Raw genomic sequence first — 16,564 nt, 5'->3', positions numbered from 1 at the left:
AGCAGAATGTTGTAACGCTCTGTTCCTCATCTAGCATCAATTGAAATGGATGGCTCTCGTATTGGAGAGGCTTCATGTTTTGACAAACTCCTGGGTTTGACCTTTACTCCTGATCTGAAATGGAACATGTATATCAAGTCTGTTGCCCAGACCGCTGGGAAAATGGTGGTCTCCTTCTACCGCTCCAGAAGATATCTCATTACTGATGCAATTCTCTATCTGTATAAAAGCCAAATACGTTCAAAAATGGAGTACTGCTGCCACATCTGGGCTGGAGCTTCTAAAAACAGCCTATCCTGCCTTGACAAAGTACAAAATAGACTTTGTGGCTTAGTGGGGGATGCCCTTTTCTCTTCCCTGCAACCTCTCTCCCATAGAAGAGATGTTGCAAGCTTGCCTTTGTTTTATTTTTATTTCCATGACAAGTGCTCGTCCGAGCTCCAATCTCTGGTCCCCCTCGCCAATCTTTCACGATAAACACCTGTCTAGCTAAAACCACTGTCAGTAATTTCCTCCACTCTTTATCTGTGCCTAAATCAAAATTTAGATTCCATGAACTAAGCCTCTTTCTGAGAAGTGTGCGCCTGTGGAATTCTCTTCCGTTTGCCTGTTTCCCACCTGACTACAACTTCGGTGTCTTCAAGTCCAACATAAACAAATTCCTGATTAATCACTCCCCTAAGTAAGACGCTTTATCAAATCTCCAATACCAACTATTACTACGATATTATCCCATTGATTATTGTACACACAATAACCCTTATCCCCGAGTGGCTTCCGGGCCTTGATAAGTGGTGATATCCCATGTAAAAAAAAAAAAAATTCATCGTCATTCCTCTGGTGTAAGTGCAAAGTGGGTCTGCACGATTGTTTGTGTTCTTAATTTGCAAGTGCATCTGTAGAGTCCAAGAGAGGTGTGCAAGTGAGTCTGAACAGTTAAAAGTGATGGGTGCAAGTGAGTCTGTACTGCTATGGTGTTATTGATGGCTTGAATGGCATCACTATGCATGCGTAAAAATGTACCAGGATTGCTTATGAATCTACGGTGCTTATAATGAACTCGCTTTGAAGGTGTCATGCGTAGTTGAGCCAGTGTGTGTGTGTGTGGGGGGGGGGGTTATTAAATTCTGCACGGATCGAAAATTGCCATATCTCCAATATGGCCTGTGCGGCCGTGGTTTATGTGAGAGCAAGTGTCTCCATAGGATTGCGAATTTCATGGGAGATTCAGCATTAAACAGGCATTAATAATCACCACTGGCTATGATGTAGGTAAAATCCCATTGATAGGCGAATTGTTCAACATGCTGGCTAACCATAGGAGGACCATGTGTGGCGTTATTTTGCTGCAGTCGTCGTCCGATTCAGAAGGAAGCCATGTTTGGTTTAATTTTCGATTTTTGAGCGATTATTGGCATAAATCACTACTTTATTGAGACTAGTGTCGCAAGTTTGTAAGGAGGTCTTAGTCTGCACGTGTCACTACTCTACTGGAGGCGAAATTAGATGACTAAAAATGAAAAGAATTGTGTATGAAAGCGTAGAGTCAACTACCCAAAAATGCGGGACCTTTACTATTGCAAACAGAGTCGAATTTGATGACACATTGTCATTCTCTATTGTGTGCCACATGGATATTCTAGTCCACCACTGTCATCCGATAATTTCTCGATTACTGTCCGTATGACACAGGAGTTATGATTTATTAAATTAATAAAAATGTGTACCATTCTATTAATGATCTTGTTTGAAATAACCAATCTGTATTCCCACTGAACGTCCATCAGATTCCAAATTCAAGGCGGAGTCACCAATTTGTGGGACGCTGTGAATTTATATGAAATAATGAACATTTGATTCGTGTGTGAAGAATATTAGTTTAAAGGGTTCATGCATACGAGCGTTTTTTTTTTTTGGGGGGGGGGGGTATTTGTTTTTTTTTTTGTAGAAATGTTTGTAATGATTTGTGATTTGAGGATTGGGGTGTTGATTTTAGAGTCGGGGTTTCCAATTTGTAGGATGCAGGTCTGGAAGTTGTTAATTTATAATTGGGGTTTATCACTTTGTAGGAGCAAGATTGCTTGTGTCGCAATTTTATTGAAGTCGAAAGTAGGAGTGCATCCGTGGGACCATTAAGGGTAAATTTAGTGGGATCGCCGATTAATAAAAAGGTTTCACCAATCATCATTCTTAGATAAAGAAATAAAAATGAAATCTGGAAAATAACGCCACTCGAGAAAAAAAAATGAAATTGCAGTATTAACACAGAAATAAACAACATTTATTTACGTGTTAGGGATATTAGTTTAAATCTTTCAAACATAAGTGTTTTCTTGTGTGAAATGTGCGCGAGCCTTTTCTAGTCTAACACAAAAACACGTGTTCACATCTCAAGCTATATTACTTGTCATATACATACGCGCACACAAACAAGCCTTTTCTAGTCTCACACAAAAACACGTGTTCACATCTCAAGCTATATTACTTGTCATATACATACGCGCACACAAACATACGTGCGCACGTCCACATGCGCACATATATTCACGTTCGCGTACATACACTCACATTCATGTGTATACACACACACGCTAACGTACGCACATGTACACACACATGGACAATGTCATTTCCCTTTCAAAGGAAATCCACACATGCGCAAAAGACCACTGGAAACAACTATAATTTCGGACCAGCTTCTATAGACCGACAGCGTGCCTTTTTGGCAGATGCGTGCATGCGTGTGCCTCACCCCACTTGCTACTATGTGGGACAAAAAGCTAACAGACCATACGTACACTTTATACGCTTTCTCTCTCCATGAACTGGATTGACATTCTCACTCTTTCTCTCTATATATACAACTTGTCCCCAAGAATACCTTCGCATAGCTGACTGCTAACATGGTGCACAGCTTTTACTAATGTTAACCCTCTATCTTTGTCTTTGTCTACACGTTGGATTATCATTCCCATTTCCACTACGTTACTCACTTCTCTTCCCACGCGCGAACAAATAATAGTAACCTGAACATGAGATGAACACACATTTCCCTTTTCCTTATATACTACCAGTCCCGCAAAAAAAACGATGGTTACACCCGCGCGGACATGAACATGTGTTATATCTAAAACATTCATTCTTTCAACAGTAAATAAACAACACATTTATCTCATCCAGCAATTGAGTTTTTTGTTTCCTTCATTCCATTCGTTTCATTATTTTCTTTTGTAACGGGATTAGGATTTATATATCCTAGTACTCTACAAATGTTTATAGTGAAGGACTGGTGAAGCAAGGATTTGTTAAAAATAGCGCGAAGTTTGAAATTACTGACTTTTGTATGATAAGTTTGTCGCATGTGGATCTTTAAGTCCATGTGGATATTTTTGAAAAGAACAATCCATAAATCCAATAAACGAATACATTGGTGGGTGTGTGTGTGCGCGCTAGTATCATAAGAACAGTAGTTTGAAATAAAATTTTAAAAAGAAAATTTAAGTCCTGTTCGAACATGTTTTTCCTCACATATACACAACCACATGTATGCACGCACATACGCACACACACGCACGCATATACACATCCTCATACATACACACACATGTACGCACACATACGCGCACAAGTACGCATACATGCGAAACGTCACTTCCCCTGAAAGGAATTCTAGACATGCGCATTCAGAACACTCACCCCGATATAAAAGTCTACAACACTATTAAACTTCCTCTTTTCTTCCCTTTTTGCCTGGGTTCATCAACCAGGCAAGTTCGGCGTCCATAGCTCTTGGTTTGAAGACTTTTCCACGTGGACGACTGCTATCATGAATGCACGGTTTTGCTGAGGCAAACACTCCCTTTCTATTTTCCTTTCTACGTGAGGGATGGCCATTTCTCGTCCCCGACTTCATCCCTTTCTTTTCCATGCATGTAGTCGTCAACGCCTGAATGAACACGTGTTACACGTAAACCATTTTAATTTTAACAGAAAATAAACGACATGTTTATTTTATCCAGCAATTGAGTTTTGTTTCCTTCATTCCATTCGTTTCATTATTTTATTTTGTAACGGCTTAGGATGTATATGTCCTAGTCCTCTACAGTCCTCACTTAATGTGTTAAGTTTCCATGAGAGCATTAAAGTTCATGCCTGTTGCATGCAAAATCAGTATAAGTGTTTGTATGTCTCTCAGGACGGAGTTTACTTGAACATGTGTTGACATTTAAGAAATGGAAAAGAAAAACTAATTTGATTTTTGTGGCTAAATCCTAATATACAGGCCGTCTCGAATCTTCCAGCCTGTTTACTGTATTCCTACATAGTTCCTTTTATTTTTTGCGTGTGGTGGCTGCATCATGGCGTCACCTTCCTACGAATTATTATTTTTTTTTTTACTCATGTTCACCCCTTACAAAGCATATTGCAACTTGGGGGTAAGGGGCTGACATTTGGGACCATGCCTAGGAAAAATTAACAAGATGTTTGTTTATGCTACATATCAGAACAGCCAAGGAAGCAGGCAGCAGGAAGGGAATTCCAAAGTCTAGCTGTTCAATGGAAGAAACTATGAGAATATAAAGCTTTCTGGCATTTAGGGACATCAACAGTGAAGGGGTGAGATCTTATTACTAAGCGTGTACGTCAAGTGGGTACAAGTGAAACGAGTTCATCAGAACACATTCCATCAAAATATTTGTAAACCAGTGATGCAACATTGCGGAGATGGTACAGGGGTTGGAGCTTAGTTGATAAAGTGGCACCGATTAGATATATAACTCTTTTTTGGACTTTATCTAAGAGGGAGAGACTAGTGGTTGATGCACCAGCCCAGATGTGGCAACAATACTCTATACATGGGGGAATGGTGGTCTTGTAAAGGTACAGGATACTCTCGGTTGTGTATTAATATGAGGGGCGTGCAATAAATAATGCCCCTGACCCACTTCCCATAGCAGTAGAGCAACGAAACTTGGCACAGTTATTAGTCTTTCTCTACATAGGAACCACCCTGAGTTATGCATTTCTCCCATCGTTTGGTGCAACGAAGACCGTTTTTGTAGAACACCCCAGGTTGGTCCTCCAACCATGACGTGACTTCAGGAATCAAGGCTGCATCATCTGGGAAATGCTTTCCTTTCAAAAACAACTTCATGGCTGGGAAGAGGTGAAAGTCAGAGGGTGCAAGCTCAGGAGAGTAGGGAGGATTGGGGAAGGATTTCATAACCACTCGCCCGGGCTTCTGATCTGGCAACATGCAAGTTGTGGACCAGAGCATTGTCCTGCAGGAGGAGGGTACCTTTGCTGATCTTACCCCACCTCTTGATTTTGATAGCTTCCCTTAATTTCCTCAAAAGTGAAGCATAATAGGCTCCTGTAATTGTGGTACCCTTTGCCAGGAAATCTGTCATCACTACTCCATCCTAGTCCCAGAAGACTATGAGCATGACCTTGCCAGCAGAGGGCTGCACCCTTGCCTTCTTTGGAGGTGGTGAGTTCAAGTGATTCAACTGCATTGACTGGGCTTTGGTCTCTGGATCATAGTGATGGACCCAGGTTTCATCTTGTGTAATCAGTCTTTTGAACAACTTTGACTCATCTTCTTGGCACATCTCCAAATTCATCCTCGAGCACTTGACACGTTCTCACTTCTGGAATGGTGTGAGCAACCTGGAATCCATCTGGCAGACACCTTATGCATATGCACATGGTCATGAATGATAGTTTCCACAGACCCTGTACTAATTTTGACATCTTGGGCTATTTGGCGAATAGTAATGCGCCGATCTTCCACAATGGAAGCCTCAACTTGACGGACAGATGCCTCATCGATGGCAGAAGGGGGGAGGGCGAACAGGTCTGGGAGCTGTTTCCACAGACTTCCGGCCATGTTTGAATTCATGATGCCAGCATTTTACAAGGTCATATGATGGGGCATTATCACCATAAGTTTCTTTCATTTCATCAAAAGTCTCCTGTGGTGTGCGTCCTTTCAAATACAAAAACCAGATCACTGCTCGACATTCAACAGGCTCCATTTCACACCTGACTCAGTTCAAACACCTGTAAAACAGAAACCACAGTTAGTTCAGAGCTGTAATTTGCCACATAACCCGTAGAGATATAAATCATTGCACATGCAAAATTTCAGCTAGATCAGACAATTGGAAGTGGGTTAGAGGCATTACTTATTGCACGCCCCTCGTATGGTGATCGTTGTGAAATATTCTTACTGGAAATTTGCTCTGACCGGAAATAGCGGTTGCTACAGTGGTATTCATGTCTCTTTTGGGATAAATTCAAAAATTCAATGTACATACATACATGTAATTCCGTATAAGTTAAGAATGCCTGAAGTAGACCCTGTTTACTTAAATATGAAACAGAAGTCACTAAGCATGAAACGAAATACGAAACCATATTAAACCATTCCTTGCTTTATAATGAATTAATAAAAAAAAAACAAACGATCAACTTTTATTTTTTACAATTTTATAAATTATTTTTTTAATATTAAAATATATTCATATGCAAATATTTTATTTCAAAAACGTAATTTAAACTTTTATAGTTTACTTTTCTCTAAACATATTTTTAATATTTAAAATATATTCATGAGGAAATAATTTAAAAATTTTTTTTTAAATTTTCTGTAAATAAAGTTTCTTTTTAATATATATTTTTAATTCTTAGATAAAATGCCTTCCATACATTTTATCGCACAATTTTGTCATAAATAATACATCATAAAACAGGGCAGTTGTCTTCAAAGAATTACAAAACCGAAATTTATTATTTTTTTTTTTTATTGTTTCATGATAGCACTAGAAGTGTTGAAACTAAAATAATTTAAAAAACAAAAATTATATTTTAAGACAGTTTTGTATTTCGTTTCATGTTTAGTGACTTCTGTTCCATTCTATAGCAAAACCGAGTCCACTTCCGGCGTCTTGTCTTCACTTTGTGTACTGAATTTTTGGTGATTATCACATTAAAAATTATCGTCGAGAAGTAGTTTTTATAATCTTTATGATAATGCGTATACTCCTTAATGGTTTTTCAGTGGTCGCCATTTTTAACTGCTGACGACACAAATGGGTGCGAACATGTGCATTTAAGTAAAACGGAATGCGAGCATGCGCATTTAAGTAAAAAATGGGCACCACTGAAAGCCATTAGAAAATACATGTGATAATAAAGTCCTTACTATACCTAACGAGAAAAAGAAAGGGTTATTGCCCTTGAACTGACAAAAGAGTTATCCCCCTTGGGGTGGGGAGGAGGTAGTCGGCCATGACACTCGAGAGAAAACGCAAGACAGTCCGGATCATTACGCATCCAGCGGCTCAAACGTTCCCCCTTGGTTTTGCATTATTTTTACGTGGCAATTTCACAATCAATTTTCATTCTAAACACGTAATGATTTACCAGCCATTTATATTAAACGTTAAAAAAAAAAAATTGATTAAAAAGAAAAAGAAATGGATGTTACCATACAACAATTAATGCACAACAAACAGTTACGTTTGATGGAACTTTTTTCAGAGAGATTCTCAACATCTTCAACACCAGTTTCGAAAACAAAACTCATGACATCGGCAGAATCGATCACAAATTCTATCACAGAATTTCATTATGATCCAATGGCTGAATCAATATTCTGTACATGGTTTTTACGTTTTGGGGACCTCGTTCGGGTGGAATTCAAGAAACAAGCTGGCGACAGGAATGTCAGACTTTTGCTACGCAAACTTGGGTCGTCCGTACACGACTGATATGCTAATTATGTTCTCCCAAAACAGTAGAATCCAATTTTAGCGTTACAAATTCCAGAGAATTTGAGGATAGGCACTATTGCCAAACGAATTATTTTTTGCTAAGAAAATGGACCATTGGACCACTCAGATTAAAGGGTGACTTTATGAAGAAAGAGAAGCCAACATTTTTATTTTAAAATTTACATGATTGGCGAGAGGATAAACAAAATGACCGGTTTCGATATTTTGTTCTACGCTTACAATGGTTAATTTTTTAAACAAAAAATACCATTTAGTGAAAAATAATTTGTTTGGCAATAGTGGCTATCTTCAAATAATTCTCTGGAATGTGTAACGCTAAAATTGGATTCTACCAACAAAATGACTGGTTTCGATATTTTGTTCTATGCTTATAATGGCAATTGTTTAAACAAAAAAAAATACTATTTAGCAAAAAATAATTTGTTTGGCAATAGTGCCCATCCTGAAATAATTCTCTGGAATTTGTAACACTAAAATTGGATTCTACCCCCAAAACACGCACGTGATTACAACTTCGACGAGACAGTACAGACGTTGAGGCAGATATTTTTTGAGCAAATTTCATTATTCAATAGGCGCTTCAATTGTCTTAATATAACGAAATGTGAGTCAACTGATTTCTCGACTTACGCAGGCATTGTCAACAGAGAATGTGAGCGGTTCAAAATAATGTCTATCACAGATGCTCAATTCAGATGTTTAATTTTTGTGTGTGGCTTGAGATCGGAGGGGGATGCTGATATTTGTACACGGATTTTGTAAAAAATAGAGCGGAATCCAGACATAACTTTACAACAAGTTGTCATGGAATGCCAGCGTCTCGTTAATCTGAAGCATGATTCAACAATGGTACAACAATCGACAGCTTCTACAGTTAACACTGTCCAAAGACAACAGCATCCCACCCCACGAATGTCAACAACTATCAAGCCACCTTCAGCTTGCTGGAATTGTGGCAGCCAGGGTTGGATCAAATACTGACTTTTAACAATTGAAATACAAATACAAATACTTTCGTTAAGGTTACCAGAAATACAAATACAAATACAAATACTTTTATTCCTAACTCTAAAAATACAAATACAAATACTAACGCTAAAAATACAAATACAAATACTTTTATTCCTCAATCTCAAAATACAAATAAAAATACAATAACTGATTTAAACAATCTGAAAATATGCGAAGAAAAGAAGAAAAAAGAAGAAATATTTCCTTCCAAATTTGACATCTACATTACACTCTATATCATGTCCTCATTGCATTTTATCATCATTAGAGTTCTGAAAGTTTCTGGGCCAAGTTTGGTTCGCTCTGGGGTATAAAAATTACCAGCCTTGCTGAAAACTCTTTCAGATGGTGCCGATGTTGCACAGCACCCTAGAATATTTCTGGCGAAAGGCTTCAAAATCTTGAAGCTCTTGTTTTCCCGCCAGTACCTCAGTGTGTTGACGTCAAAAGCCAGAACACATTCTTCTAAGTAGGAATCGAGTTCTACCTTTACCGCTGTAGTGTCGCTTATTGATGGACTTACATTTAGCTTCCCAGCTGGTGGCATGTAGGCAAAAAGACGAGGGCGTTTTGCATTCATGTCAGCCTCGTCTTGATTTGTGTTCACGGTCATGAAAAACTTCCTCTCTTGAACTGTGTTCTTCAAAGACAACTGAGTTGACTGCGAAATAATTAGGTCCACAATCTTCGAAATATTTTTATTTTTCATTTTTTCACATGACAGCCATGACAGCTTAAACCTGGGGTCCATGATAGCTGCAGCAATGACATCAGTCCTATCAAGAAACGGATGCAATCTCTTTTTGATAGAAGACTGTAGTGCATTAGCCAAGTTTAAGCAGTAGGTTGGTTTACTTTCCATGAATAGTTTGAGGCTGTGTTCAAGGCCAAATACAACTGGTGCAACGCAAGAAAGTGTCACCATGTTTTCTCCTTCCACTTGCGACATTGCCTCTTGGAATGGGTCCAAAATTTGCACCACTTCTTTTAGCATTGCTGTTTCCACTACGTTCAATTCTCGTATGTTCTTGCACGATCCTAGGAGACAAATAGCTGAGTTGACGCCATTGACATCTTTGAGAACTGACTTAAGCATAGTCAGTTGAGAGTTCCATCTAGTAGCATTAGCAGCCTGCAGTGAAATCCCAATATTTTCCAAGAACGGTGCTGCCACAGTAGATCGCCGTATTGCAGCTACAATACTACAGAACTTGTGTATCACAGTTGCAATTGCGCTGCATCTGACACTGGGATCATTGAAGGCATCTCGTATGCAGATTTGTTGTGTGTGTGCAAAGCAACTGGACCGATCCGGTGGAAGAAGGGCAAGGACTTCATTCAGATCAAGTTCTTCTTCCAAAATATCAAGTTCTTCTTCCAAAATATCAATGTTATCTATGTCTCCATTTTCCTTGATACTTTCATTTTTCACTTCATTTCCATATAATCCTGGTAGACATATATCAAATGCTCTCACCATAGACGAAGCATTGTTTGCAACCACTTTCCTCACTTTGCCACGAATTCCAAATTTAGTCACTACATCCTCATATGCTGTAGCAATATTTACAGCTGTGTGTCGCCCCTCAAACTTATCACAAGCAATGACCCGCGACTTCAGATCCCATGATGAGTTGATGAAGTGTACGGTGACATCAAGAAAAGATACCATTTTCCGATTTGTCCAGAGGTCTAGTGTCAGGTAAATAAGACTGAGGTTTTCAAATTCGTTTATCAATTGCGACTTAATGTCATTTGCTCTCTGCAGGAGTAAACTGCTTCTAAGTGTGATTCTGCTTGGGAACACGAAGCGTGGTTCTGCTTCATGTAGAAGAGCTCTAAAAGTGTTACTTTCCACAATACTCAAAGGCAGTTGGTCACATGCAATGGAGTTTAAGAGTTTCTTTACCATAGATCGTTGTTTGATGTGCTTAGTGCTAAATTTGTTCTCTTGTAGAGGCTTGGTTTTGAAGAACGAAGTAATTTTGTGCTGTGATGAATGTGATGCACAGCTCTCACGCTTATTCTTTTCCTCTGCAGCTTTTATTGTCTCATAATCAGCATACAGATCTTTGTGAACTCTTCTTAGTGCGAGAGGGTGTAAATCCATGAATGGGAGTGGGAGGTCAAAAGTTTTTTTTTTAAATCTACAAGTTTAGACATCCAAACAACTGTTTAAATTACTTTATTATAACTTTTTCTTTAATAATCCATATTTAATAAATATTTATATAAAATTATCCGAAAAAGGCCAAATTTGAAGCATAAATTTGAAAAAAAAAAACAAACAAAAATTTTGAAAGCCAAACTGCTTCAAAAAAAGCCAAATTCGCGAAATTTGGCCTTAAAAAAGCCAAGCTGGCAACCCTGAATTGAAGCTACTTGACTCACAGACTTATCGTCACTCAACTAGCAGCAGCGTGTGTGACTGGAAGTGGACAGGGCTGGTAGACTGGTACACGTACGCAACATGTATGTGAACAGGGTTGGATCAAATACTGACTTTTAACAATTGAAATGCAAATACTTTCGTTTAGGTTACCAGAAATACAAATACAAATACAAATACTTTTACTCCTAAGTCTAAAAATACAAATACAAATACTTTTACTCCTAAGTCTAAAAATACAAATACAAATACAAATACATTTATTCCTAAATCTAAAAATACAAATACAAATACATTAAAATTGTATTTAAATACAATTGAAATACAAATACAATTGTATTTGATCCAACCCTGGTGGCAGCTGGCATTTTGTACAGAACTGTAGATTCAAGACACTCCGCTGTCGCAGCTGCAACCGACTGGGTCATAAAGAAGGATTCTGCACCCCACAAAAACAAAGATCAACGCAGCACACCTCACATAGCAAACAAAAATGTTATAAAACAAATTCAAACAGTCTGGTGGCAACTTTTCTCCCAAGCCCAAAATCAAACCGAAAATATGTGGCTGTACAGCTTAATGGGCATCCTGTTCAGCTGCAAGTGAACACTGCCTCTGATATACAATCATTTCAAAATCACTATGGGAAACTATAGGCCAATGTTTATTGACACCAACGAGTAATGTAGCACAGAGTGCTTCCGGGACTGTGTCCACATCATAGGTGAACTATTGGTTACCCTTAAAATGAAAGATAAAACGGCATCAGATACCATATACATAGCAGACTCTAACCATAACTTACTTGGACTTGATTTTATCGAGCCACTAGGTCTCCTTGATATTCCATTCAACCAGATATGTAAGGTGATATCCAGTTCATCACCTCAGAACAACAGCATTGACCAAATCAAAGACATCATAAAGCAATTTTCTCCAGTTTTCGCTGACAACCTTGGACGCTGCACTCAGGCAGAGGCTACACTATTCCTCACACCATCTGCTAAACTAGTGTTTCGACCCAAACACCCAGTGCCATATGCTGCATTGCCACTGGTGGACCAGGAACTAAAGCGACTCGAGGACATGAAGTTCATCATACCAGTGACATATTCATGGTGGGCAGCACCTATTGTGTAGAAAGCAGATGGCTCAATACGGTTGTGTGCGGATTTGTCGACTGGTCTCAACGCATCACTAGAGGATCACCAATATCCTTTGCCAATCCCAAATGATCTGTACACCATACTTAATGGCATCTCTTGCGTTGCGAAATTAGACCTCACAGAAGCTTATCTACAAGTTGAAGTAGCGGAAGCCTTAAGGGAATTGCTTACCATCAACACACACCGTGGACTATTCTAGTTCACTCGTTTACCTTTTGAGGTAAAAACATCCCCTGCAATATTTCAGCAGATCATGGACATTTCTTCCACCCTTCCTTGTCTACGGGAAGCTTCAACATACTTTGATTCATCTTCTGGACACTACATAAATGTGCGTTTATTATGGAATTGATTTTTCCAATCAATTTTCTAAGGAGCGGACCATATCGTAGCCCCGACGCTGCCGCATTGAGACTACTCAAACAGAATAATGATGCACTGGCACAACTGTAAAACACTGTTGCGTGCGTGCGGATGTATAAACATTGTTTCAGCTGCGTGTACACTTCCCTTTATCCACCCACGCAATTTCTGTGGACTTATAAGCGAAATTCACCTGTTCACGCGGACGTCATGAGAAGCATCTTACATCATAAGAATTTTATTCTTTTCATCCAATCGGATTACAAATAAAACAAATTAAAAAAAATGTTTTTTTCTGAAGGTCTTTGTGAAGCCAGCTGAAATGTATAAAAAGGGCATTTTTGCGCCCAAACGAATCAGTCGGCCACAAGGCAGCATACTGTAACATCATCATCATCATCATCATCATCATCATCATCATCGTTGACTCCATCCGTGTGGACGTTAAATGCGTGCACGCTCAGCAATTAATTCCTCCACGCGGAGATGGACTTTTTACCCTAATGGACTTTTTACCCTTTTCTACCTCTCCGCTAAAGTAAACGAGGGACTTTTAAATTGTTTAACTCTTCCTAAAATAAATTTTTCTTTATTTCATATAGAACAAAGATATAACATTTCTCGAATTTAAAACAGAACTCCATGGTTTCAACGAAACATTGAAACATGAAATCCAGTCAACCAGTGACGAAGTGATGAAATTGACATCACCCTTTTCAGAGAATACGATGGAGAGCCATCACCACCATGACGAATGTTAAATATCGTGCTTCACATGCGGTGGAAAAGGATATTTATCAAAAGAATGTCCCAACAATTAACACAAACAGTGAAAACAACAGTACAGTTACTGTAAAAGTAACACCCATAAAAGGGAGTTCTGCTGTTATAAGCGAAAAGATACAATGAAAAAGACAGCCAACACCAAAGAAAACTCCTTCGCATTTAAAACGGAGGACTACTACTATACCCGGAACTTAATACCGCATACGAACATACTAGTCGACGCAGGGGCCACTTCGCACATTATAACAGATGCAAAGAAATTTAAGAACTTCGGCCCAACATTCCATTCTGAGAACCACTACATCCTGGACTACTGGGAGAGGCCACATGCATTAATCGACACTGACTACTGCTACAAGGCCGCACACTGCATATCCCGCACTTACAGAGAAGCTGTGACTTCCCCAGCGACACATTACTGGATCCAAGTGATGCAGGAAGAAATTGACTCCCTAAAGGAAAACAATGTATACCATCTAACACCCTTACCCAAAGGCAGAACGACAGTAAGCGGTAGATGGCTGTATAAAATCAAATAAAATGCCGACAGGTCTCCTAAATACAAGGCCAGGTTCATCGCAAAAGGGTACAACCAAACTAAGGGAGTAGACTACACCGAGACTTTTTCTCCGACGGCCGATATCTCATCGATCCGCATGTTAATGCAAATAGCTGTCCAGTACAATCTAATAGTACATCAAATGGATGTAAAAACGGCATATCTCCATGCTCCAATTGACCACGAAATTTACATGAAACAACCGGAGGCATTCGATACAAAAGGCGAAACAGATGAGAAACTAGTCTGTTTACTAAACAAATCCCTGTATGGCCTAAAACAATTAGGCCGAAACTGGAATCAAACCCTGCACAGCTACTTCACCAGACACAGCTTTACTCAAAATCAGGGGATCATTGCGTCTATATGCGACACAATGGCAAAAATAAAAAGAAATTGTCATCGTCTCGTGGGTTGATGATTTAATCATTGCAGCCGATAACATCAACTCACTAAATGACACCAAACAGTCGTTAACATCGGAATTTATAATGAAAGACCTCGGAAAGCTGCACCATTTTCTTCGGAATAGACTTCAATATAACCGAAGTTGATATCCAGATGAACCAAGAAAAATATGTAACAAAAATACTGGAAAGGTTTGACATGTCTCCATGCTTCAATAGACAACGAAATTTACATGGAACAACCGGAGGAATTTGAGACAAAAGGGGAAACAGATGAGAAACTACTGTGTTTGCTGAACAAATCCCTGTATGGCCTAAAAGTCAGGCCGAAACTGGAATCAAACCCTGCACTTCAGGAGACATGGCTTTACTCAAAATCAGGTGAACCATTGCATCTATATGTGACACAACAGCAAAGAAAAAATTATCTCGAGGTGGATTTAATCATTGCTGCCGATAACATCAATTCACTAAATGACACCAAACAGTCATTAACATCGGAATTTAAAATGAAAGACCTCGGAAAGCTGCACCATTTCCTCGGAATAGACTTCACTATAACCGAAGGTTATATCCAGATGAACCAAGAAAAATATGCGACAAAAATACTGGAAAGGTTTGACATGTCCGAGTGCAAACCTAGGACATTCCACACGAGCAAAACTGGATCTAGCTGGTGAAGAGGATGACACGGTTGACCCCAGGAAATACCGCGAGGTCATCGGGAGTCTAATTTTCCTGATGATCTGCACCCGACCAAACCTAGGCTACATTGTCGGGAAACTGTTGCAGTATTTGTCCAAGTCACGAGAAAAGTAATGGTGGCAGCTAAACACGTACTGAGATATGTAAAGGGTACGATGCGACACCAACTGCACTACACAAAAACAAATTACCCAATCCATCTAATTGCATACAGTGATGCCGATTGGGCATCTGATCAATGAGACAAATGCAGTACATCCGAATAATGCTTTAGCCTAACCCAAGATGGGTCACCTATTTCCTGGAAGTCCAAAAGCCAACCTATAGTCACTCTATCCACGTGTGAGGCTGAGTATGTAGCGCTGGCAAAAGCCACCCAAGAGGGGTTATACCTTGTATAACTATTCAAGGAAATGAATCCACACCGAGAACATGTTCCCATCAAAATATTTGAAGACAGTCAAAGCGCTATAGCGCTTTCTAAGGACCCCATTCATTGGCAGAGATGCAAACACATCAACATTAAATACCATTTTATCAGAGAAGCTCTGAATAATAACAAAATACAAATAATTTACTGTCTCACGGCAGACATGATAGCCGACATCATGACAAAACCTCCAACCCGGATAAAGCTGGACAAGTTTAAAAAGTTTCTATTTGGACCCTAAGCTGATACTAATCTGCTCTCACATATCTTTGTTTTTTGTAAAAAAAAAAAAAAAATGAATAAATAAATAATATGCTGAGGGGGGGGGGCTAGTGAAAGTAAGTATGATACCGTTTATCATAGACCCCATTTATGATTACCTCCCTTTGATGTTGTAATCCCATAATCCCTTTTTTCACTTCCCGCGTGCCCTTGGTCTTTTGGTCAAGATCAAAATGTAGTATCTGTTCTTCAGATGCTGCACTTAATTTTCTTGTTCTCTTTCGGTGGAGGAGAAATCCTTCACGACTGAGACAATTTTTATTTTTGTACCTTTTCTCCACGTTAAAAAAACGACCCTGGTGTCTAACTCTGTCCCGTGGGGAGGCATAGTAAATAGGTACATCTCTTTATACGCATCACACACGTGTTCGTGTCCTCTTTGAAATCTTCGTTCCAGTTCCTTTTCTCTTTTCACTGAATGCAACTCGCAACAGCACTTCTGCAGGACAGTGACATATTAGCAACAGAAACAAGTTATCGAAAGAGAAACGCCGTCTAGCGGCCATTATGTGAAACTCAAACGTGAACAAGTGTTTATGATAACGCAAAAATATATAACGAAATAAATAACACAAAATATATGAAAATCCAAACATTTATTGTATAAAAAATGTATCAAAATATAATTTGAATGCATTAATATAATTTCTTTTCACCGGGTGATGCA

Source organism: Euprymna scolopes, chromosome 19 (genome assembly GCF_053919585.1).
Source record: "Euprymna scolopes isolate OS-2025 chromosome 19, ASM5391958v1, whole genome shotgun sequence".
Classification (NCBI taxonomy): Eukaryota; Metazoa; Mollusca; class Cephalopoda; order Sepiida; family Sepiolidae; genus Euprymna; species Euprymna scolopes.
The sequence above is the reverse complement of the archived record's forward strand: the minus strand, read 5'-3'. Positions refer to the sequence as shown.